At 38.6% G+C, this 23,550-nt stretch overlaps 1 protein-coding gene across 8 annotated transcripts in view; it reads right to left on the bottom strand.

Moving 5' to 3' along the window:
• The window catches only part of LOC129718538 (titin-like), a 219,263-nt gene that overhangs the window by 93,190 nt on the left and 102,523 nt on the right, over window positions 1-23,550 (bottom strand). The window lies entirely within an intron of this gene.

The raw sequence follows: 23,550 nt of genomic DNA on the forward strand, positions 1-23,550 counted from the left end.
TGGCGCCTGTACCACAAAGTTGCGCACAATTGTATGCGCAGCAGTACGATTTTCTACCAGTCGGTCAAAGAAACGCGGGTGTTTATTCCGCCAACACTGAGAGGCATCCAATATTTCGCACAGTTCTAACAGTAGTCAGTCATTGACCATCGGCGTACACGGCAGCAGATGGTCAAAAATTTACATTTCTTCATCATCATCGTCATCGCCATCATCATCGTCAGTCTCATCGAAAATATGATCGGCATCGCCCGTGCCGCCGCCGTCTTAAGAGTAGTTTCAAGATTTCATCTCAACTTTCGCACCGCGGGCGGACAGCAAAATGCGGTCAACTAGCAGACTGAGCACTTCCTGACGCGGTAGAGCCGCAAGCTTCCGCCGTTTCTGTCGGCGAGCTAGACACCAGACCCGGTGATAGGTGTCAGAACGCCTACGAAGCAATTGCTCTATAAGTAATGCGGCCACTTTACCCGCTCGGCACCGAGATTTTATCGCGTTTACCCCACCTGGTACAAGACAATTCATCGAGATACCCATCGAAAAAGATCGGGCAGATCCGGTCGGCCCAGCGAACGGTCAACAGTATAAAGAGTTATTTTTTCGCACGGAATAACAGTCCATTTTTTGCCTGTTCTGCGAAGGTGGGTGACCAAACGTGGAGGGTCTGGGGCTAGCTTGATGCTACTTTTTACCTTTGAACGCAGGGTAGGTACATTTTCCCAAAAACTACTTTTGTTCTCACCTTTCTACTGCGGGCAGAAAAGATTTTATTATTCCACTGGCAGCAACTAGACTGAAATTCCACACTGGCTCCGAATTGGTTGGTTCTACACCAGCTCGGCTGCACACGGCTTTCTTTTCTCAAAACAAGCACAATCTAGAGCAGAGACAAAATTCAAATGAATCGCGTTTCTTCTCAGCTCACTAGTCGCACTGGAAGCCCCATAAATCATACACTGCTATCTCCTGACGAGGCCTGGGGCTTATTTTCGCGGACACACAATATGTAGTCACTATCTTTCTTCAAATAAAAACCAATTCACTGGTGTTGCACACCTTGGCACTATTTTCCACTGTGCACTAATGCACCATCATGGCAAGATACACTACACTAACCTTGCTTGGGAACATCCACAAAAAAAGAACGCAAAAAACACACCATAACAATTATCATCAAGCTAAACGAAAAGAATTCCCTTTTGCTCCTATATTCCCGGGTTCGTTGTCTGCACGGGCGAGTCGCCTAGGTAGGGTTCACGATGGATGCGTGTGTGAGAGAGAGCCGACCGGGGATGGAAACACAACAGACTGAACTGCACTGACTGCAAAATAGTTCTTAACCGGTTCGCGACTGAAAACAAACTGAGCTTCATATAATGCTCAGGAAAGTGTGACCGGAAAAAGGCTGTCTGCCTGCGCGCTGTACGCCTCAACAGAGTAAGCACTCGGCTGTGACTGTCTCGGAGCCAGAACTGCGAGCATGAGTTACCGGCCACAACAACGGCTGCGGACGCGGTTCGAATCTTTCTTGAGAGCGATTGAGCCGTATACACTTCTTAGTCAGGGAAGTTACAGAGGATTAAATAAATAAATAAAAGCTTTGAACGCCTCCAGTCCAGTTGCCGGAGTGATTTTTATGGATCACGGTCCACGCCGTTCGATGGTGGCCGAGTAAAATGATGATGCCGATGACGATGATCGCACAGCAGCGGGTTGTATGAGTGCATTCGGGTAGCAAGAAGTCCGAATTAGATTAACGGAGTCTGCGAGTGCGGGTTTCACAACGGGTGTGGGCGATAGTGTAAAGTGGCGGACGACGGTAACTAGCCAGCCGCGCGCATTGAATGGAAGAGTTACGTCGAGCATTGCCACAAGAGAGACGGGTTTATTGCTTTTGGAGCGCACATTTATGCCGGCTGTGAACTCCGAGGGAGCTGAGTTCCAGGAACGCGTGCTAAGGTCCAGCGGGTACAACATTGAACAAGGGGAAAGGTTGTGCAATTGAGGCGCGAATGACTGAAGTTTTTTGTTGTTTTATTTTGTCAGTGAAAGAACTGTTAACTTGCCATTTGATTAACATTTCAGAAAACAATTCGAAATTCTTACGAATTATGAACTCATAATATTAGCGTGAAAATTTAAGTCTTAATCACTTATTGTGTTCTTCTAACTCGCAAAAGTTTTGATCGGCTTTCGCGTGAAAATAAAAGCATAGCGTAATAATTACCCAGCAAATAATGAATATCTTGATTGTATCGTTTTTTCACCATTACGTGGAAAGAAAGTATGATTATACGCTATGCAAACACTGTATTGTAGCTAAGACACGTTTGCTATCCAGGTTTCAAGGTTAACCAAAAATTGCAATAATTCCACACAATTTTGATGAGTTTTCGCACCATCTAACTTTTACGTGGGAATAAGAAAATATTTTGATTCTTGTTTGAAAATAAAAACTAGAATAGAATACGTTATTGTTGCAAAGTTGGAGAAGAAAGAATGAGTGGGAATTTGTTGACAGATTACCTCTCGAAACAAACTCTATATTCTATTCACGAATGATGAATAAATGTCAACTATTTGTATGATTGCTCTATCTACTATTTTCGTGAAAATAGTGCACTCCCGTAGATTTCGTTTAATTGAGATTAAACGATATAAAGTTATGTTTTTTCGACTCACCACTTGCTAATATCTGGTGAAAATTTTCATCCTATTAGTAAAGTAATTGACATGCGAGTAACTTCAATTTAAAGTATATGCATATAAAAACTATAAATAAATAAATATTTGAGATATTTAATTACTTCTACACTGAAACTTTTTTTTCTCGGAAAAAGTCAACAATTTAGTCACTCTATTGTTCAAGTTATGTCTCAAGACCGAACATCTTATTTTTATGAGAATACTCTACTTTTGAGAGTCATGCAAATTAACACAAGTTTAACTGAAATGCTACTCCTTTGAAATAATTTACCTGCTAGTTTTACCTATTGGTAGCAACTCGACCAAACAAAAAATATCGTTTAGAAAACATTGACCGCACATTTGATACTTTAAACACCGTCTACTGGTCAAAAGACAAGCAAAGCAATAAAGATGCCCGTAAAATACAGGACTTGAAAAAAATTTAATACAATATTTTGCAGATTTCAGTTTGTGAGTGGTTACGATGCCTGTTTAACAGAGATTGGGTACGCGTGAGAAGATTAGCTTAGAAACCTAGGAGGAGAAATTGTGCCCATTGTTTGTCAGCCATCCCATGACGATCATAAGATCAATCTTTCGCAAATATGTTTCCTCCAATATTTACCCAAAAAAGATTAGTCTCCTAACCCGGAGGAGATGGCTGACGGAAGTCACGGTGCACGGGTTGGATGGCACAATCCCACCCCCACTGGCACAATCTCACCCCCACTGGCACAATCTCACCCCGGCTTACGATGCGCTAGTTTTTTTGTGCCATCAGTAAATGCTGGTCGATGAATTTTAAACATATCCTAAACGTGATGAACCAAGCTGAGATATCTGGTAAATAAACCGCTTTGACACATTACTGATTGGTGATGCCATATATTTTTACTTGTGTTCAAGTGCAAATAATCGTCATATGTAGGAAAGTGTTACTTTTCTCATATTATTCAAAGGAAACGGCGACTGAAACGCATCGAGAGTTAGAAAAACACTTTTGTAACTGCTATAAGTGGAACAACGGGCTGTAATTTGCTTTATCATTTTAAAGGCGGCAATTTCAGTATTGACGACCGTCCGTATGTAGAATCGCCAATAACCTTCGCAGACGCTGATTTAAAGGAACCGCTCGATGAGGATCCATGCCAAACGCAGGAACAGCTTGAATCATTATGAGGAGTTACCCACCAAGCCATTTTCAAGCGAATGCATGCACAGATTTGTTTGTGAGGCCCTATTTCTTAAAACATTTAGAGGTAACGTTCTGGAAGGTGACGAGCAAAAAAAATGTCTCCACTCTGGCTTCACGTCTACTCTAGGGCTAGAGGGGCCCCTCCCTTAAGTCCTTCGAAGACACTGAATTGAAGGCGTATCTCAATGGGGATCCATGCCAACAGCAGGAACAGCTTGCTTCGGTATTAGAAATCACCCACCAAGCCATTTTCAAGTGATTGCATATTTTGGGAATAATTCAAAAACTGGAATATTGGATTCTTTATCATTTGAAGCCAAGGAACGTTAAGCATCGTTTTTTCACCTGTGAAAAACTGCTCCAAGGGCAAAAAAGAAACGGTGTAATGAAAAATCGATTGTAGCATTATTTGACACATTGAACATTTCTTGACTTAAAATGGAATTCAATGAAGTTTCCATCATTTGATAATTTTTTTATGAACAGCAATAGGTGCCGCTTGACAGAGAAAATCACATTAAGTTAGTTTAGTTTGGTAAGTGGACGCAGCAGCTTTCCAAAGTTGAAAAAAGTAAAATTTTCACAGGGAATTCCAGGCTGATTCGGATTATTTACAGCAACCGAGTGCATGAAAATCATGAGGACTTCCCGGTCATATTTCTACGTCGTCGGCTCGACCGAATATACACGCTGCTAAGATTGGCGGAACCAGGAATGACATTTCGCATCTCGTTTCGAGTAACTCGAACAAAAATAAATGATCACTGATGGGCGTTGTGTTTAATTTTTCGTGTTTTTTTTCGGCTTTGTGGGTTAGATGAGCTAGAGCTAGAAACAATGAGAGTTTCTTTCGAGCTCGAAGCAAAACTGGCAGTGTGGGACGTCAACGCGAGCAGAGGCACGGAAATATAATTCTACTGCATGACAATGCTCAGTCTCATATTGTTGGAGTCGTTATAACTCAAATAGAAACGCTGAATTGGGAAGTAAAGGGGGTGGTACAGGGGAAGGTAGAAGTTTTCCTCTACCTTCCCCTGTACCACCCTCTTTACCTAACCCTGTACCAAGGGTACCGAAAGTATGGGTAAAAACATACCCAGATGCCTCGAAAGGTCGCTACGTAGTGTTTTTCCGGCCCAAAAATAAGCCATTGAATAGTATTCAAATTGGCAAAGAAAGGCAGAACAGTTTTCTGTAGTAACCGAGGTTACGAAGGTGAGACCGGAAAACAGCAAGTTGTCGTGAGTAGCTTGAAGCAAGCAAACGTAATTGCTAGCTATGCGCTCTTCACGAGAGAGTATCGTGTGTACATCCCTGCCGAGGATGTAAAAATCAACGGTGTGGTTACCGAGGGGAATCTCACTGTCGATGACCCATAACGGTGGGTTGTTTTAAGAACCCCATGATGCAAAATGTAAAGATACTGGATTGCAAGCAATTGCATTCAGTATCCATCGTAGAAGGGAAGAATAAACTCCTTCCTTCGGATTCTTTTCGGGTAACATTCAACAGATCCGCTCTGCCGAGTTACTTCCATTTGGAGATGATTCATTCATTGCCAAAACTGCAGCCAGTTTGAACATACAGCATCATGCTGCTGCAACAAGGCACGCTGCAGCAAATTTATTACGAAAGAACTCGGCATGACCTTTCGGCATGACCTTTCGGCATGACCTTTCGGCATGACCTTTCGGCATGACCTTTCGGCATGACCTTTCGGCAAGTCCCGCGAATCGACCTTCCCTCGATCTCGAATATAAAAGCCGTTGCAATTCAAACGAATATGAACGAAAAAGACCTTTGCCGTGTTTCGTTATAAAATCCCCCATCCGCGCGGTTTAAACAGAAGCAACTTACTGTTCTTAAATAGGAAGATTTTTTCTCTCAATGTTCGCTATGAGGGTCGCTGTACGACGAAAACCGATCTTCTTTGATCTGTAACTTGATCGACGACGAGTTTGCGTCAGAGAACACTCAATAGCCAATTAATTAAAACGTTTGTCGGGTAAATTTTAGGAAATAAATAAATAAATATATAAACAAGTTGGCAATCATTGTGGCATTCAGATAAACTGGGACGGTGACTAAATTCCATTTTTCCCAAGAAATCGACGAAAGCATGGTTCAAGAAGTTGGAAGTAGGTCGGGACTTCATTCGCGTGATGTCCAGACTTATGTCTAATCACTATTTATACGTTACACGCGCATCCCTTTGTATAGGGTTTGTAGACAGTAATCATTGCGTTCATAGCGATGGCTACCATGACATCGAGCATGTTGTTTGGTCGTGTGCCGAATTCTGTGGTAGGAAATCCAAGGTTATTGATTCCCTTCTGGCCCGAGGAAAACAACCGAGCGTTCCCGTCAGAGACATTCTGGGAAGCGGTGACCTCCAGTACATGACACAGCTATACTACTTCCTGAAAAATGCTGACATTAAAATTTAAAATTCTTTTGTCTATTTATCAGATTACAGATACAGATACACTATACTGAAGCTGCGTAGCCGCAAGGTTACAGAGTCCGCTTTGTCAAGCGGATGGTCGTGGGTTCGAATCTTAGTAGAACCAGGCCACCCGATGTCAAAAGGACTTAAGCATGGGTTTATTCTCAGGCTCCCCACCAGTTACCCTTCCTTTACGCTGAAATCTACAATACCTTTGCGTCACTTCCTCTTAACAAAAAATAAGTCCCTCTTATCAATGAAACTGGCCAGAAGGACGCACGACGAAACTTCTCCAGGGAATTATAATTGGTGATATTTGGCAAGAGGAACGAGTATCGGTATAGTAGAATAGTAAGCGTGTAAGGAAGAGTATCACATTACACACAAGCACTGATGAACAATAATAATATAAGCATGCCGCTTCTCAATAGCGGTATTGCATTACCAGAAGTGCGGGATACAGCAGACACCCGGGCATATCTACGATTCTGGTCGCAGTGAGGAAGTCCATACAGGAAAAAAAAAATACTGAAGACACGGAAACGAAGACCCTGCATCGAGGCTTGAACAAATATTTCAAACCAAAACTGCTCCAAATCAGAATGTCATTGCTCTGCCAGTTGAAAAACGAAGAGACTTAATAATACCAAAATAGTTTTAAATCAAAATTGTATCACCCCTTCTCTTACCTAAAATCCCCACTAGTTTGCAGTCGGCTTCAAGAAATAAAAATGTGCTTACCTTTTTTTCTTGCTAACTAAAAATCAACAAGAATTGTATCATGTCGTATCGAATAAACTGTTTAACCTTTTCAAAGCGGTCGAAAATGGTTGCCATTTTTCTGAATCACTCAGAAAACATTGGTTTCTTATTATTTGAAGCCAAGGTACGTTAAATGTCGTTTTTCTTATTCCTTATGAGCTGTTCAAACCAAACAAAACCGATACTAGAGAATAGTATCAACTTCAATAAATGTGACTAATCTTAGTTCTGTGCGAAAAACGACCACAACGCGAGCAGAGGCATAAAAAGGTGATTCTACTGCATGACAACGCTCGGCCTCATACTGCCAAAGTCGTTAAAACTCACATAGAAATGCTAATATTGACCCCTACCTCACCTGCCATATACTCCCGATAATGCACCGTCCGATTGTTATTTGTTTCGTGCGATGGCATATGATCTGACTGACCAGCAGTGCTCATATTAAAAAACATCGGAAAATGGCTTAACCCTCTAGTGCCCAAGTTAATTTCTGGACGGGCTTCGGTAAAAACACTATGAATCGTTATAAACACTATTTAAGTATTTATTGAAGCTTTTTAGAGGTTCGACTGAAGCCCGCCAAATGGCGGCATTGGGCACTAGAGGGTTAACTCAAAAGACGAACACTTTTATCGTAGTTCTCCCAGAACACTTTTATCCAGCTCTCCCAGAAAGATGGTACAAAGATAAAACTTACGAACGGGCAATACTTTGAATAATTTAGAGGAGGCGATTTTTTTTTTTTTCAAAATAAAGTTGCATTTTTATTTGAAAAAAAAGCTAAAACTCAGTTACGCTCCTAACCGGACTATCAGCGGAATTGCGCTCTATTCTAATTGTGCACAGCATAACACTGGTGCACCCTGAAAGCTCAATCCGGAAACAAATGAAAGATTATAGCTATTCAACCATTCCTGTGAACTTTCGTGCCCTTAGCCACTATTTTTTCCAGAAACTAATGAGTTTTCTCGTAAAAATAACATTGAAGCGACGAACTCGGCGAGCAATTACTATGCAAACTTTCACGTAATTTGACGCGTTTTGGTAATGGCTAGGGGCACTAAAATTCATAGGAATGGTTGAACAGCTATAATCTCTCTTTTTTTTCGATTTGAGCTTCTGAAGTGCACTTTTTTTCATTTTTTTTTTTCATCATATCACAATAAAAACAACGCGCTGTAAATTTTGTTTGACTTTAAAGTACCCATAGGAGAACTGCTCCATTATTCATCTCATTAAGCCGATATTCACGAAGAATGCACGGATGAAACACAAAATTTTCACGGAATCATTGAACAAATGAACTACATATACGTACTCTTATGGAATCGTTTAGCATTGTATATTTAGAAAAATTTGCTAGATTTATCCTAAATTTTGTAAAACAAAACCATATTTCACAACGCTTCCATATCCACCTCAAAACTTGAATCACTGCACAATTATTCATCTCACGACGCCCCCATATTTATCACACTGTAAATCATGAATGAAACACATTATCATGAATGAACGTAGCTGCAGCCCGTCGTAGTAGGTTACCTAGATATCCGCTGCAGTTGTTTACGTGCAATACTGGTAACCTAGGTAACCACTACAGTGCTTTCGATTTATGTCAATTATGTCGTAATAATTCAATATTTTCAGTATGATTTTTTCGTATTAACAGGAACTGATTAGGCAACTCTTGATTTTCTTCAACGCAGTGAAAACAGATGAAAATTTATACAGTTGAAATTTAGGAATTGTAGAAATTCATCTCATATATATCTGCTAATTCAAGCTTTTTTTAAGGGGGGGATTTGTTAGTAGCTTGAGTATTTATGATAAATATTAGAAAATAATGAGTATGTGTGTCCAATCACAAATGGTGACTTCTCAACACTGTTAGAAATTTGTAATTTTAATTGTTAGGATTTGTTTGCTTTCGCAATTAGGACTTATCATTTGTAGGGATTTAAACCTACTTGTCAAGAAAGGGAAGTTAAATTACAACTAACTTAAATGCTAACTTATTGGCTATAAAGAGAGCTTATCGTAGCAATTGAGGATTGCAACGATTTTTGTCGAAAATTGTAAATAATTATATTTGACATAGCTTCTAACGATTCAACACCAGTAAGTCTATGTGATTCGAGTGTACCAAACCAAGGAGGACGCTTCAAAATCATTTTCGGAATTTTATTCTGAAACCTTTGGAGCGTTTTCTTCCTTGTTGAACAGCAACTTGTCCAGAACGGTACAGCATAAAGCATTGCTGGTCTAAAAATTTGTTTGTAAATCAAAAGTTTGTTCTTTAAACAAAGTTTAGAATTCCTGTTAATGAGAGGATATAAACATCTCGTATATTTGATGCACTTGGCTTGTATACTCTCAATGTGCTCTTTGAAAATAAGTTTTTTATCAGAAATTAGTCCCAAGTACTTAACCTTGTCAGACCAACTTAAAATAACCCCATTCATCTTGACAACGTGATTATTGTTTGGCTAGAGGAAAGAAGCCCTAGGCTTATGCGGAAAAATTATCATTTGAGTTTTAGAAGCATTGGGGGAGATTTTCCACTTTTGCAAGTAGGAAGAAAAAATATCTAAACTTTTCTGAACAATGACTTTGTGCATCCTGGAGGCAAATCAGGAAGATCTTAAGTGGATATGTTGAACAGGACTGGACCCAAGACTGAACCTTGAGGTACACCTGCTCTGACAGGAAATCTATCAGATTTTGAATTCTGATAGATAACCTGCAGAGTTCGATCAGTAAGATAATTTTTTATAATTTTGATTAGGAAAATTGGAAAATTAAAAGTTTGCAATTTCGCAATCAAACCTTTATGCCAAACACTGTCGAATGCTCTTTCTATGTCTAAAAGAGCAGCTCCAGTGGAATAACCTTCAGATTTGTTAGCTCGTATCATATTAGTAACTCTGAGCAATTGATGAGTTGTGGAATGCTCATGGCGAAATCCAAACTGTTCATTTGCAAAAATTGAATTTTCGTTGATGTGTGACATCATTCTGTTAAGAATAATTCTCTCAAACAGTTTACTTATTGAAGAAAGCAAACTGATTGGTCGATAACTTGAAACTTCAACTGGGTTCTTATCCGGTTTTAAAATTGGAGTAATTTTTGCATTTTTCCATAATTTGGGAAAATATGCAATTTTGAAGCAGCAATTGAAAATTTTCGCTAAAAATTCCCTTGTGCTCTCAGGGGGATGTTTGATTAGTATATTAAAGATTCCATCGTCACCAGGTGCTTTCATATTTTTGAAATTTTTAATAATTGATTTAATCTCATTCAAGTTAGTTTCAATTATTTCTACAGGTAAAAAAATCTGGGAAGAAATCAAATCAAATTGACGTGTGACTTCATTTTCAATTGGACTCACAAAATTCAAATTTGAGTTATGAACACTCTCAAACTGCTGAGCAAGTCTTTGAGCCTTTTGTTCATTGGATACAAGAAAACGTTCACCATCTTTTAAAACTGGAATAGGCTTTGAAGGTTTCTTAAGAATCTTCGACAGCTTCCAAAAAGGTTTTGAATATGGTTTTAATTTTTCAACTTTGGTCTCAAAATTTTGATTTCTCAGAAGAGTAAATCTATGTTTAATCTCTTTCTGTAAATCTTTATAAATAGTTTTAAAAACAGGGTCACGAGAACGTTGATATTGAAGTCTGCGGACATTTTTCAAATGAATTAGAAGTTGAAGATTTTCGTCAATTATTGGTGAATCAAATTTCACTTGAGCCTTTGGAACAGAATAATTCCTGGCATCAACAATTGCACATTTTAATGCTTCCAAAGCGGAATCAATATTCACTTCGTTTTGCAAATCAAGCTCATTATTGAAATTTCTCTCAATATGAGTTTTTTATCTTTCCCAATTAGCCTTGTTATAATAAAAAACAGAGCTCAGGGGGTTTAAAACTGATTCATGTGATAAAAAAAGTTATTGGAAGATGGTCAGAATCAAAGTCAGCATGTGTGATCAAATCACTACATACATGACTTTGTTGAAGGGTTTCAGAAGAAAAGCATGTAGGACTATTCGGAGACAGAATAGAATAGTATCCTGAAGAACAATCATTGAATAAAATTTTGCCATTGTAATTACTTTGAGAATTATTCCATGAACGATGTTTAGCGTTTAAATCGCCGATTATAAAAAATTTCGAACGATTTCTGATGAGTTTTTGTAAATCACCTTTAAAATAATTTTTGTGCTCGCGTGTGCATTGAAATGGTAAATATGCTGCGGCAATAAATAAAATCCCAAGTTCAGTTTGAACTTCAATTCCCAAAGTTTCAATAACTTTCGTCTCAAGATGGGGGAGAGCACGATGTTTGATTTGGCGATGAATAACAATTGCAACTCCACCGCCGAACCCTGAATCCTATTATATCTATGAACCACGTAATTGGGATCATATTTTAATTTTATGTTAGGTTTCAAAAATGTTTCAGTAATAATTGCAATATGCACATTATTTACTGTTAAAAAATTAAAAAGCTCATTCTCATTGGCCTGTAATGAGCGAGCATTCCAATTTAATATTTTAATTGTTTTATTTAAAATCATTGCTAAATTTTAAATTACAAACAATTTTAATAGTAAAATTTGTGCCTATTTGAATGGCTTCAAACATTGATTTTGCCTGCAACATGGCGTTCATAAGATCGAACATTGCCTGTTGCAAAAAAGAAAGTTTACCTGCCGTAATAGGCCCCAGGCAGTTGACATTAGAAAAAATATTTTCGGCTACAATATTAGCTGGAGTAATAGGTGTACAGTTATTTTCTGGCGTGTTTTGCTTACCAACACTAGGCGGTATAATGTTCGAACTACCTGTAACCTGTGCATAAGTTAAACGGGTATGCAAAGGAGTAGGTAAACTATGCGTCACTGGTACGCTTGGAGAATTTTGTTTTGAAGTTGGTTTTAATTGAGAAATTGGATTTTGTTTACCTTGCCTTGCCTTAACAATTGCTAAACGGACTGGGCATTGGTAAAAATTCGACATAAGGTTGCCGTTACAATACGCACAACGAAAATTTTTACTCTCTTTCACAGGTCATGTGTCCTTTTTGTGAGAAGAGTCTCCACATTTAAGACATTTTTGGTCCATGTTACAGAATTTGGAACCATGGCCATAACGTTTTACCTCACTGCGGTTAAAATGAATTAAATAATTTACAAGGGAAATTCCAGTTCTCTGATTGTTATCGCCTTGTGATTTTTATTTCATGAGAATTACTTGGGTAGGGGCTATGCCAAGTAATTCTGTTAAAGTAAGTTTGATCTCATCAACGGTTTGATCGTTGGTGAGACCTTTCAATACGACCTTGAACGACTTGGCGCTCTTCGTGTCATATGTAAAAAATTTATATATATTTTCAGTTAAATACTGAACGATTACGACCCTTAATAGAGTCGGCTAATAAGCGGCATTCGCCTCTACGACCAATTTGATAGGTAACTTTAACGTCAGAAACAAACGTTGAAAGTTCCTTTTTGAAAATATTGAATTTAGAAGAAATAGTTACCACAATAGGTGGAACTTTTTCCTTTTTCAAAGAAATGACATTTTGTATAGTTTCACTACTCATAACTTCCATTTCACCAGCTTCTTGCTCAGGCAAAATATCGAAAGGATTGTCACTACAGACACTCGAAGTGTCAGAAAGAGATGCCTCTCTTTTCCTCCCCGCAGCGATGCGAGGTTTCTTTTTCCGTCCAGCCATTTCAGGTGATACGAAAAAAGTTAAAACAAATGTTAAATTCAAAAGTAGGTAGTCTTGAGAAAGACTGATGGAAGAAACTTTCAGGAAGTCTTTAAAAGACACACTGACAAAACACAAACTTTGAAGCTATAGGCAGTCAAAGACCAGTCCACAAGCAACCGAAAAGACGTCTGATCTGTAGGACAGTTCAAGACGCACTGTGCTAATTCAAGCTTGTTCTAGGAAATTTGAGGTAAACATTTCAAAGATTGCAGTATTTTTAGTGTAGTGAATGATTTTGTTTAGTGATTGAAATAAAAAATGGTCCGCTAGTGACGAAAAAAACTTTGGTTGGCTGCTGAACGAGTCCCGTTGTAGCCGTATAGAACGATGCGCGGATTTTGTTTTCTGAGGTAGGTGATTGAATTAAATGAGTTTTCGAGTGCAGATGCCCGACTATAATATCAAATTTAGTGCTTTAAGTGAGTTTTTTGGATTACACTTGATGAGGAATCTAAAGTGAACTAAAAAGAATCCATTCCATGGATTAGCAGATTGGTTTAAGAAGAAAATATGCGTTTTTTCCTGTTTTCAATTGTGTTTACATGTTGAATGAGATGAATATACGGGCTGAGATGAATAATGGAGCAGTTCCCCTGTTATGCTAGAATTTGGATAATAAAGATCGCACCATCAACCTCGGTGGATCCAGGTCATTCTGTGCTTCCTGTGATAATTGTGTATGATGCAAAGGATTCCTTAATCTCTACTAGTAGCAAGTACTAAACTAACATTCCCTAAATCCCTTCCGCAATTGATCTGCATTAGGCGTGGCCAGCTACGTTATTGATCATTAAAAAGTGAGATCACACTGAGAATGATTTGCTACTCACAACAAAATCTGTTTTACTTGTATCGAATAGTTTTGCAATTTTAGTATCTGCAAAACGCTTCTTATGGTAGCCCTGTCAACCACAGATGTTGTCTATGATGGACGTTCTGGAAGATAAATTCCAAAAGCTCCAAAATTTGAAAAGCATCTCATTTCGCGAACAGCTCATTCTTCATTCTATATAAGCGGATTTATGATACCATAAACAATGAAGAAATATTGCGACCATGCAAACCGTTTATGGCTTTGGACGGAAAGAACTTCTCCATAAAATAATAGCTTTCTTTGGACCTGCCATAAATCCGAAGTGAAGTTTAGAATACTGCTTCCAAACATGGAAGCCAAAGTATGATTCATTCTCGGCGAAACCGGTTCCGCCACGCTCAATATTCGGGAAGAGCATTTTTAGGAGATTACCCCGGATCGCTGTTAGAGAAAGCAATAAATTCACTTCACCATCGCTATCAGCCTTCAAGCTCCATAGTTGGCGTGTGATATACTGTGCCCCGTGTGTTGGCTCGCTACCTCAGGGTGTCGGCTATGTCACACTGTTTGTCTTCGGCTGGCAGTGTGGGAGTTTCGAGCGAGAGTCTGGTAACCGTCGTCGTATAGTCATCGTCAAGTTGCACCGTCGCCACTTGGAGACCAACAGTCAGCGATTATTTTAAACCAATTACGTCAAGTTTGCAAAAAAAACTGCAACCCCCGGGGCCCGGTTCGTGTATCGGTACATATCGGTAACGCATTTTAAAGGTGCTTCTGAGATGCGAAAAATTTGCATCCCCCGCATTCGTGAAGAGTGTGACAAACTATGCACACGGGTGTCTAGTTTGTCTACCCATGCTTTGTTAGTTCCATGCACTGCCTATGGCGTCACCCTTATGCAAATCTACTTCCCAGGAAACTACAGTTTCTCTGTAACACTAGTTCCGCGCCGTATTCTCACACTGTTTTTGAAGCAATGTCATTCGATTGTGAACTGGTGAAATGTTGTCAAGTTGCCAAAAAATATCAACATACAAGAACTGGCTTTACTTTCACCAGTCGGTAACCGTCCGTCAGCGTTATGCCATAAAAGTGCGAAAATGTCACCGGTTCCGACCGACTGTCGGATTTGTGCTCGTACAAATCAATCATGGCTGGTTTTCGATATTGTGCCATACGTGAGAGCCAAAGGTTTGAAAGTTAGTATATGACTAGTGATTTGTAATGTTTTTTTTGTGAGATGATTCTTCAAGTTGAGTGCCCGTTCCGCTACAGTCTCGAAGATGCTTTTTTGCGCTGTTATTGATCTTCACTTTGCTATTATTTTTTGCAGTGAAAAAAGTACGCTTCACTGATATTTGTTCTTTTAGCAATGATAAATAGGACATCAATAATAATAATAACAATAATAACAAAGTTTTCGCTCTATTTACTAGATTAAATTAGATTGTAAATCGTTGTATACCAAGAGCTAATCCAAATAAAATAAAAAATACATTTTCCATTGTATCTGTAAAAACAGCTCAGTTTCATCGGATGTTGTGAAGCGACTTACAACTTAGTAGTGACCCGATCAGAAGAGCATAACTAAAAAATTACAAAATTCTATCAATACGAGATACAAATAACAAATTTTGATACGATTTCATATTTTCGCATATGCGTTTGTTAACGAAACTGAATCTAAGTGAGTTATAATAACGAATCCTGAAATGATTTTGTTCTGAAACAAGTCTAACACATTTTTCGTCTCTATCAAAACCTGTTATTTCTAACAATGGTTGTTATAATACTGTTCTATATTTTTTTTTTATTCTCGCTTATTTTCCGTCGGTCTAGTTCCGCCACTGTTGTGGCCAATCACCGACGCCCAGGGAGGCGACTCGACACCCAGGACCCTAACTCACAACCCGTTTATTAACGGACCGGCGCCAACGGCTTTACTTCCTCATGCGATGGAAGGCGTGATCCCAGAGATTTTTCGCCTCAGAAAATCTCCCGGTGTCGGCTAGGATTGAATCTAGACCAGTTGGGTTGGTTGTGAGTGGATCACGCCACCTCACAACCATCGACACCTATGTCGGCGGTGGGATTCGAACCCAGGCGTCGAGCGTGGTTGGCGGAGACGTTACCAACCACACTAGGCCCCCGCAATATTTGTAGTTATTGATACCATCTTTACACAAGCTCGACTAAAAACTTAGTCGATTCAATCATATTCTAACCTAAAGTAACATGAAACACAAACAATAACGAAAAACAATAATAATGCCAAACAAATTGTATGCGTCAGGAAATCTTCTGCTTATAGTCTGCTTATAGTGGATCACGTCAGTTCATGTTACGGAGAGCACGCCTAAAGACACACCGACTAAATCCTCATACTCCAAACCGCCTTGTAGGGGCACCACAGAGCTAAATAAACCTGGCAAACATGTGGGATTGATGAAATCTTCGGCAAATTTCATAATGAAACCCAACTACGGATTAGATTTGTCAGTTACGACGGAAGTAATGGGACTAAACAGAATTGGTGATCCAACAAAACACCTAAACTATTGATTTTCTCAAATCGGTTCAGCTGTTCACCTTGGCCCGTGTGGTTTGCAGCAATGGTTTTCGTCCTGGGAAAGTTATCCAAAATTCAAAACGATGTTTTAGTCTCGTTAATTTTCAAATCATCGGCATAAATGGGTCTGCCACCAGAAAACTTACTACGTCACTAGAAAGTGAGAAAGAGTGTAAACAACAAGGATCCTATGTTGCTTCCTTGGGGCACGCCATTACGAGGAGAAAAAAAGAAACTGATTCATTCTGACCCATTTTCAGTCATAGAAATCTGTTACTCAGATATGAACGTTTAGCCAAATAGTTAAGCAAAAAGTATGTCATGAATCACTGAGCGACCCCGTTTAGTATTTTTCATTTCAAACACCGCGAATCTATGCAAGCGACGCATGAAAGCCATCCGATATGCGACACGCCTATATCAGAACAAAGGGAGGGCAGTAGGGTGGGGAAAAGTGATCGGTTTTCCAGAACCAAGTTTTTTTGGTTCATTTTGGGAACCCAAACAACCCTAAACTTACCTGAAGTCGATTGGTTTTGTCTCCGCTTGGCGCATTGCATTTCAAATTTGTACGAAAATTTATATGGGAAAACCTACTTTTTTGCATTTACCTTTATAGAGCGCTCAATAATGATCTAATAATGCACTATATTATGTCAAAGTATAGTATTCTAGATGCCTAACAACTTTGCAGAAGACACTGAAGAGCTAGAATGTCCCTAAGAAGAGCTATAGCTGTTCAAAGTTGAGTATGTCGTTTTAAATGCAGAAAATCTTGTTTTCTGCCAACATTACCAATGTACCGGCGCACATAGGACTATTTGAGCCAAAAAGCTGGCCAAAAGTTTAAGTCGCTCTATTTTGGTAGTAATTGGATAGATATACATCAAAAACGTGTCTATTTAAAACGTCACCCAATATATAAAATATTACTTTAAATTCGCTTGCTCCATTTTTCTAGTGTCTTTTTACACATGATATAAAACAAAGATTTAGAAATTTTCATATAAATCTTCATTTAATAAAATGTCAATAAAATAAAAAAGAGGAACCAGGAGGAAGATTTTTCTTTTCGTATATTTTCAGAAGGCTTTGATCTTTCTGTCAATGAATAAAGCTTCGACGGGACTTGCCCGGAAGGTTACTGAATCATAAAATTAATTTCACAATATTATGGATTTTTCGCGGTTGGTTTTCATAATCACTTATTTCGTAAATGATCCATGATTATTTTATGCATTCAACGTTTAAATATTGCAAAACATTTTACTTATCTTGTAGATTATGTCCTGTGAGAGAGAAAAACTATTTGACATAATTTTTCAATTTTATACGCCACCCGAGCAATAGCACGTAATTTTCAAACTGACCAATTTACTGTGGAATAACTTTGCAATATAACAGTTTGGTTTATGTGATAAGACACCAAGGGGTTCTGGGATAGCATCAGGGGATTGTTTTAACTAAAATTAATTAAAAATAATGGAAATCGGGTATTTTGTGTGTCGGACTTTTGGCCAACTTTTTGGGTCAAATACTCCTATGTGCGGCGTCAGTAGGTTTCGACGAGTTTATACACTCAGCTGGACCAAGCAAACAAATTTAGGTCAATATTCTAGGCGTAGATAGAATCTACAACGTGTTCCAGAAATTACTTCTGATGGAAATCTGACTGACGCCGGTACACTGGCAGTGTTGGCAGAAAAAATGATTTGCAACATAAATTTCAACATATTCAACTTTGAACAGCTCTAGTATTTTTTTGGCACACCCTAGCTCTTTAGTGTCTTCGGCCAAGTTGTTAGGCATTAAAAAACCTACCGTTTGAAGTCATGAAACCTATGGTTTGAGCCATTTTGAGCTCTTTAGAATGGAAAATGCAAAAAAATGGTTTATCCATACAAATCTCCATATAAATTTAAAATGCAATGCGCCAAGCGGTGACAAAACCAATCGACTTGCAATAAATTCAGGATTGTTTGGGGCCCCAAACAGAACAAAAAAAACTTGGTTCTGGCTTTCTGCTATCAAGTTTCGTTTTTTTCCATATAACGATTCCCCACCCTAGTGGGCAGTCTCCTGTAAAACGATCGGACTGAGACCGATATTATTTCTAAATCACTACAACTGCGGTAGAAAGGAAGGTTTGTGTTGTCATGTCTCCGTGGTAATTGACGGAATTGAACTATGCTCGCACGATCGAACCATGAGTATCTTGACGCTCGTGAAAATCATCTACAACTCGAAGCATCTAAGTTCCCATTTAGATATCCACTCTAACTTTTTTGCTATTACTCAATTCTTTATGAAAATTTGAGAAAATATTCTCAAAAAATTGTACTTAAAGATGATGCAATTAAAAGAATTCAATTATATAACCCCTAAACTAAAAATATATATAACCCCTGATTAAGAACAATTTCAATAGAGGAATTAAGCTCGCGCTACCCAATCTACTAACAACAGTCATATTGAACAATGTTATGTCGTTCTCAAACTTCACGTAAAGCCGTATTCACTTCTTGCGGATTTTGGATCTTTTGGAAAATGATAGAAGTGATGATCTGGATGGGACTTCTAATTACGCCCGCAGTTTTACGCTTTGCACTTAAATTCAAATGTTCACTTGAATATTTTAGATAAAAACAGGTGAAAATAAAACCATAAATCCAAAATCGGAACAGTCTGATAATAAATTTTAACGCACTCGGGGTTTTCAATTTCAACCAATCAGCGGGCGGTTTTCAAAGTGAATGAAAATCTATACCCAATTGTCTACCGTTAGTTATTGACAATCTCGCACAGCGACTTCTCGCTAATAACCTGTAACACACAACAAACATATTTTCGTGTTCAGAAAGCTTTTCCACATATTATCCTGCACTTTTGTCATAATTTGTTCAAAAATAATTGCCAAACAAAAGTATTTCAACAATGCGCCATTTTCGCTACCTTTTTGCAACAAAAGCGTTAGAGAAAATTTAAAAAAAACACTTTTCAGTAACTCATGGAAACCGGTAATGATTTACTGGTGGCTCGTGGTTTGTGGTACCAACTTTTTTTGACGTGGGACTACGTCTTTCTTCACTATACTAAGGTACATTCTGGGAAAACTGGATTGAACATGCAACGTTTTTGGTTGGCGGAATGGAAGATTCTAGATGCTAATAGCGCTCGAACAACTGTTCCGATTTCAATAGTTAATATACCGTTAGAAAGCTTAAATATACAAGATTTGTATAACATGATAATTTTAGTTATCATTTTCTTATTACTCCGTAAAAATTGCGGAAAAGTTTGAAGGTCGAATATCCACTTACATTTTCCATACGATTGGTATATTTCCCTAACGCAGACTTCAAAAACATAGACGAAATGATTTCACGCATTCAGTCATTGGCTAGCAATGCCAGCCAATTGGCATCGCATTCATCACCCAACGTAAGCGACGAAGAAAAAAAGCAGAGGTGGTTCCACGTGATTGGTGCTTCCCCCAATCACCTAAGTTCTCCACACTGAGTGACGCTATAAAAGGACATTCCGTGTTGAGGGAAGATGATTCCCTGGTCGACCGTCAAGGCGAACAGTTCGGCTTCCCTTCGATCTGAGTTGGACCCCACCAGTGGTAATCTAATTCAGACATCGTTGTTGGAATACAGCCCGAAATTGGACGTGACCGACACTGGGGACCATTGGAAGACTTGGAAGCCGTTCGGGTGCTGCCGATAGTGTAACTGTGTAGGTATAGTGTGTCGTATATCAAGCGTGTGTGTCTGAGTAGCGTGTGGGTATATGTATGAGTGTGTGAATAGCGTGTGTGTATGTGTGAGTGGCGTGTGCGTATGCGTGTATGTGTGTGTATGTGGTGTAGCATTGGGCGATACGACGGAGAGTATCGATACTTCAGTATCGATACCCGAAGAACCAAAAGTATCGAGATACTCGAAATATCGGTCAAAAAGTATCGATACCAGAAGTATCGATACTATAGCTGAGATCATTTTTTGAATTTTTGATAAATACATTTACTCAGGGTGGCCACTTTACCGGAAAAACGGGAAAAGCGGGAAAAAGCCGGGAATTATAAATCACCGGGAAAAAAATACGGGAAAACCGGGAAATTAGGCTTCACGCCGGGAAAATCATCCTCCTTCATGTCTGCCGCTTTATTTGTTCAACAGTTTCTGAGGAAATGTCAACATGAAACCCTGTTTTTTTTTTTGTTTACCTAACTGGCATGATTCTGCCGGATAGGGGAAAGCTGGTTGTTGGTTTCAGTTAAAGTCGACAGCGGCTTCGCAGCAAGATCTGCGTCAAATAAAATCAGGCTTGATCAGGTGGATAAATTTACTGTTCCGTCACATATATTGTCAGATTTTAAAGAAGTCAAAAAGTTATCAGCGTCGCGAGAGGCGTATTGAAACTTCTTGTGAATAGTGTTCGACATCGCATCGGGGAGAATCCGGTCAAAAGTCAAATAGGACCGGAAACTTCGAGTCTCGATTTTATTTCGAACCGGACCGGAACGGAGCTACCCGGTTTGTACTTCCCGATTTTTGGTATGATTTTAACCACAAGCAGCAAAAAAAAAATTTTCATTCTGTGTTGGACCTTTTGACTACTTGATTTTGTTGGGGAAAGACGCCACCTTGAAGAGCCATTTGTTAAAGATTTCTCAGATTTTTTCTATATCAAAAACAAACAGTAGCTAAATTATTTTTTTTTTCAAATTGTTTATTCAGAGTGTCAGTTGAATTTATTTTACGGACCATGGGAAAATTTCTTATACATTACATTGACCCAAACTCGAAAGTTTTAAAGTCCCAGGATCGAAGTTTTTCGAAAAAAAAATTGTTTTGAAATAACAGATCTCAACGTTTCATGCCTTTTGCATAATGCATCTAGACAGTTTCATGTGCATTTTTTTCATTGGTCACTCTGAGGCTCTTCTTCCCAAAGTCCGCTTGAAGTTTTGCCTGAGGACATTTTTCTAGAAGACAAAAACTCTATGCCCCAACTCTTGAATTTATCCCACGCATTTCATTGGCATCCTGATACAGAAGCACTGCAAGCTCGAGAGAAGGTTGACAGAGAAAGATGCAGAAGGAAGCAAAAAAGCGTGGAAGGGAAAGATTGTCAACGATTTGGAGATAAAGACGGCGAAAATTGTGCAGCAGATCACCATGAAGGTACTTGCTAAAGTCGACAAACAGCTAAACACGATGAAGGAGGAATGTTTTTCATAGTTTTGTAACACTATTTTTGCAAGGCACAAATAAGAATGTGAAAATTGATTTTTTTCTCATTTGTTTTAAAAATAAAACACCGGGAAATTTCACTAAATATCATCGGGAAAACCGGGAAAAAACCGGGAAATTGAAAATTGATATTGAGTGGCCACCCTGAATTTACTGAAAACCAGTATTCGATTCAGTGATTCGCGAAAATACAGCAAAACTATTTGCTGAACAGAAAACAGTAAATGAATGGTTGCTGGAATCCAGCAAAAGAATTGATATGTCAAAAAATTACGTCAAGCTGTCATTAGTAAAACGCGCCAAATCGCTGTGCAGCTGGTACGGGATCATCGCTAAGCTCCTGATAGCGAATATGGGACCATAGCTAAGTCCTTGTTGGGCTAGATGAACTTAAAAGTTGAAATGATAATCATACATCTCTAGTTCAACAGTAATTTGCCTATGATCCGATGGGCGGATGGAATCTGGTGCCTGACGAAAACATGGTTCGCTTGAATTAACTGGTTAACCAGCAAATTGATTTATGCTTTGCTGAATGAACAGCAAATTGTCATAGCTGACAACCAGCAAGTTGTATTTTGTTTTACCGAACATGCAGCAAACGACCTGTCACTTTTATGCAATTGAGCATTACTGAATAATTAGCAAATTTCATTTTGCTGAACAGATTGCTGGAAGCACAGCACACCAAAAATCAGCAAAATTTTGGTGGTTTCCAGCAATGAAAATTTGATGTGCCGACTTTTTGTTGTTTTTCTGGTATCTATCCGCATTCTCTAGAGCAGCATGTATCAAATGACTTCACAAACAAATACATACAGGTAATGCAGAAATTCTGAGCTTTGGCAAACAAATGAATTAAACAACTTATATCTTCAAGATTCGTATTCACTGGACCAATGGGCTGTGAAGCTCCCGTCTTATTTGTATAAATTATTGACACACTTCCATATTAATTGATGAGGAAGTTGATGACATGAAAAAGTTAGATATGTCAGCGAAAATAAGATAGTGAAGTCTACCGCTGAATTTTTCTAACTAATAAATATTGCAATTTTTTTTTTTCACTTGTACTCTAACTCGTGTCGACGGAAAGTATGAGTTAGTTTCCGCTTGCAAATATTCGATCTGAACAGTGTAACCAGAAAACTTATATTTGTTTTTAAAATACAGTCAAATTTCGCTCGTTGGGCTATGTTTAGTTAGGCTACGTTTTAGTTGGGCTCCCGCTCGTTGGGTTATAGCCCAACTAAATCGAAGCCAAACATCATTTCTGATAACGTTGAATTTTGTTTGAGGGGTTTGTCGATGCATTTTAACGCAGAAAGTAGAATTAATTGAAATAAAAACAAATGAAGCTGAGTATAAATGTAAACAAACAATATTTAAATCAATTGTCAGAGAAACAATATAAGTTTTGTGCCTTAATAATGCAACGTAGAGCTATGCCTATTTTTGGAAGTATTTGAGAACACGTTATTATTGAGCACTCCTTTTTGGCTTTAAATGTGTGGCTTAAGTAAAACAAATTTCGAATTTGGCCCTATGCTGCGTTTGGCTCAGGTTTTGACAGTTCGTTTGGCTCACAACATTCTCTCTATCTATTTCTCCATCTAAAGCCTGTAGTACACTCTTTGTCTAATGGTAAAATTTTTGACCTTCTGACATAATGGTCAAATTTATTTGACATCATGGTTGTTGTTTGCCCGTGTTTGCCTCATGTTAAAATTGGAGAGTGACAAATAATTATCTTCGACCAAATTTTTATCTGTCAAAAAGTGCCAAATATTTGACGCTTGGTCAAAGAGTGTAATACAGGCTTAAGTTTTGCTAGTGCAAATAGACTTGTGCGATACTTATACTGACAGTGGCAGCTTTTCAATGGTTCCAGCTCGTATCAACTAGCTGGCATCTCCATCCGATTTTCTTTGCTTTATCGCAGCCAACATCGCAGCGGTTCTACGATGTGTGGGCTCCACTGACGCTGACCGACAGCATAACATAGCGTAACAAAAGTGGCGGTGATCT

The sequence above is a fragment of the Wyeomyia smithii genome, chromosome 1 (genome assembly GCF_029784165.1).
Source record: "Wyeomyia smithii strain HCP4-BCI-WySm-NY-G18 chromosome 1, ASM2978416v1, whole genome shotgun sequence".
Taxonomy (NCBI): Eukaryota; Metazoa; Arthropoda; class Insecta; order Diptera; family Culicidae; genus Wyeomyia; species Wyeomyia smithii.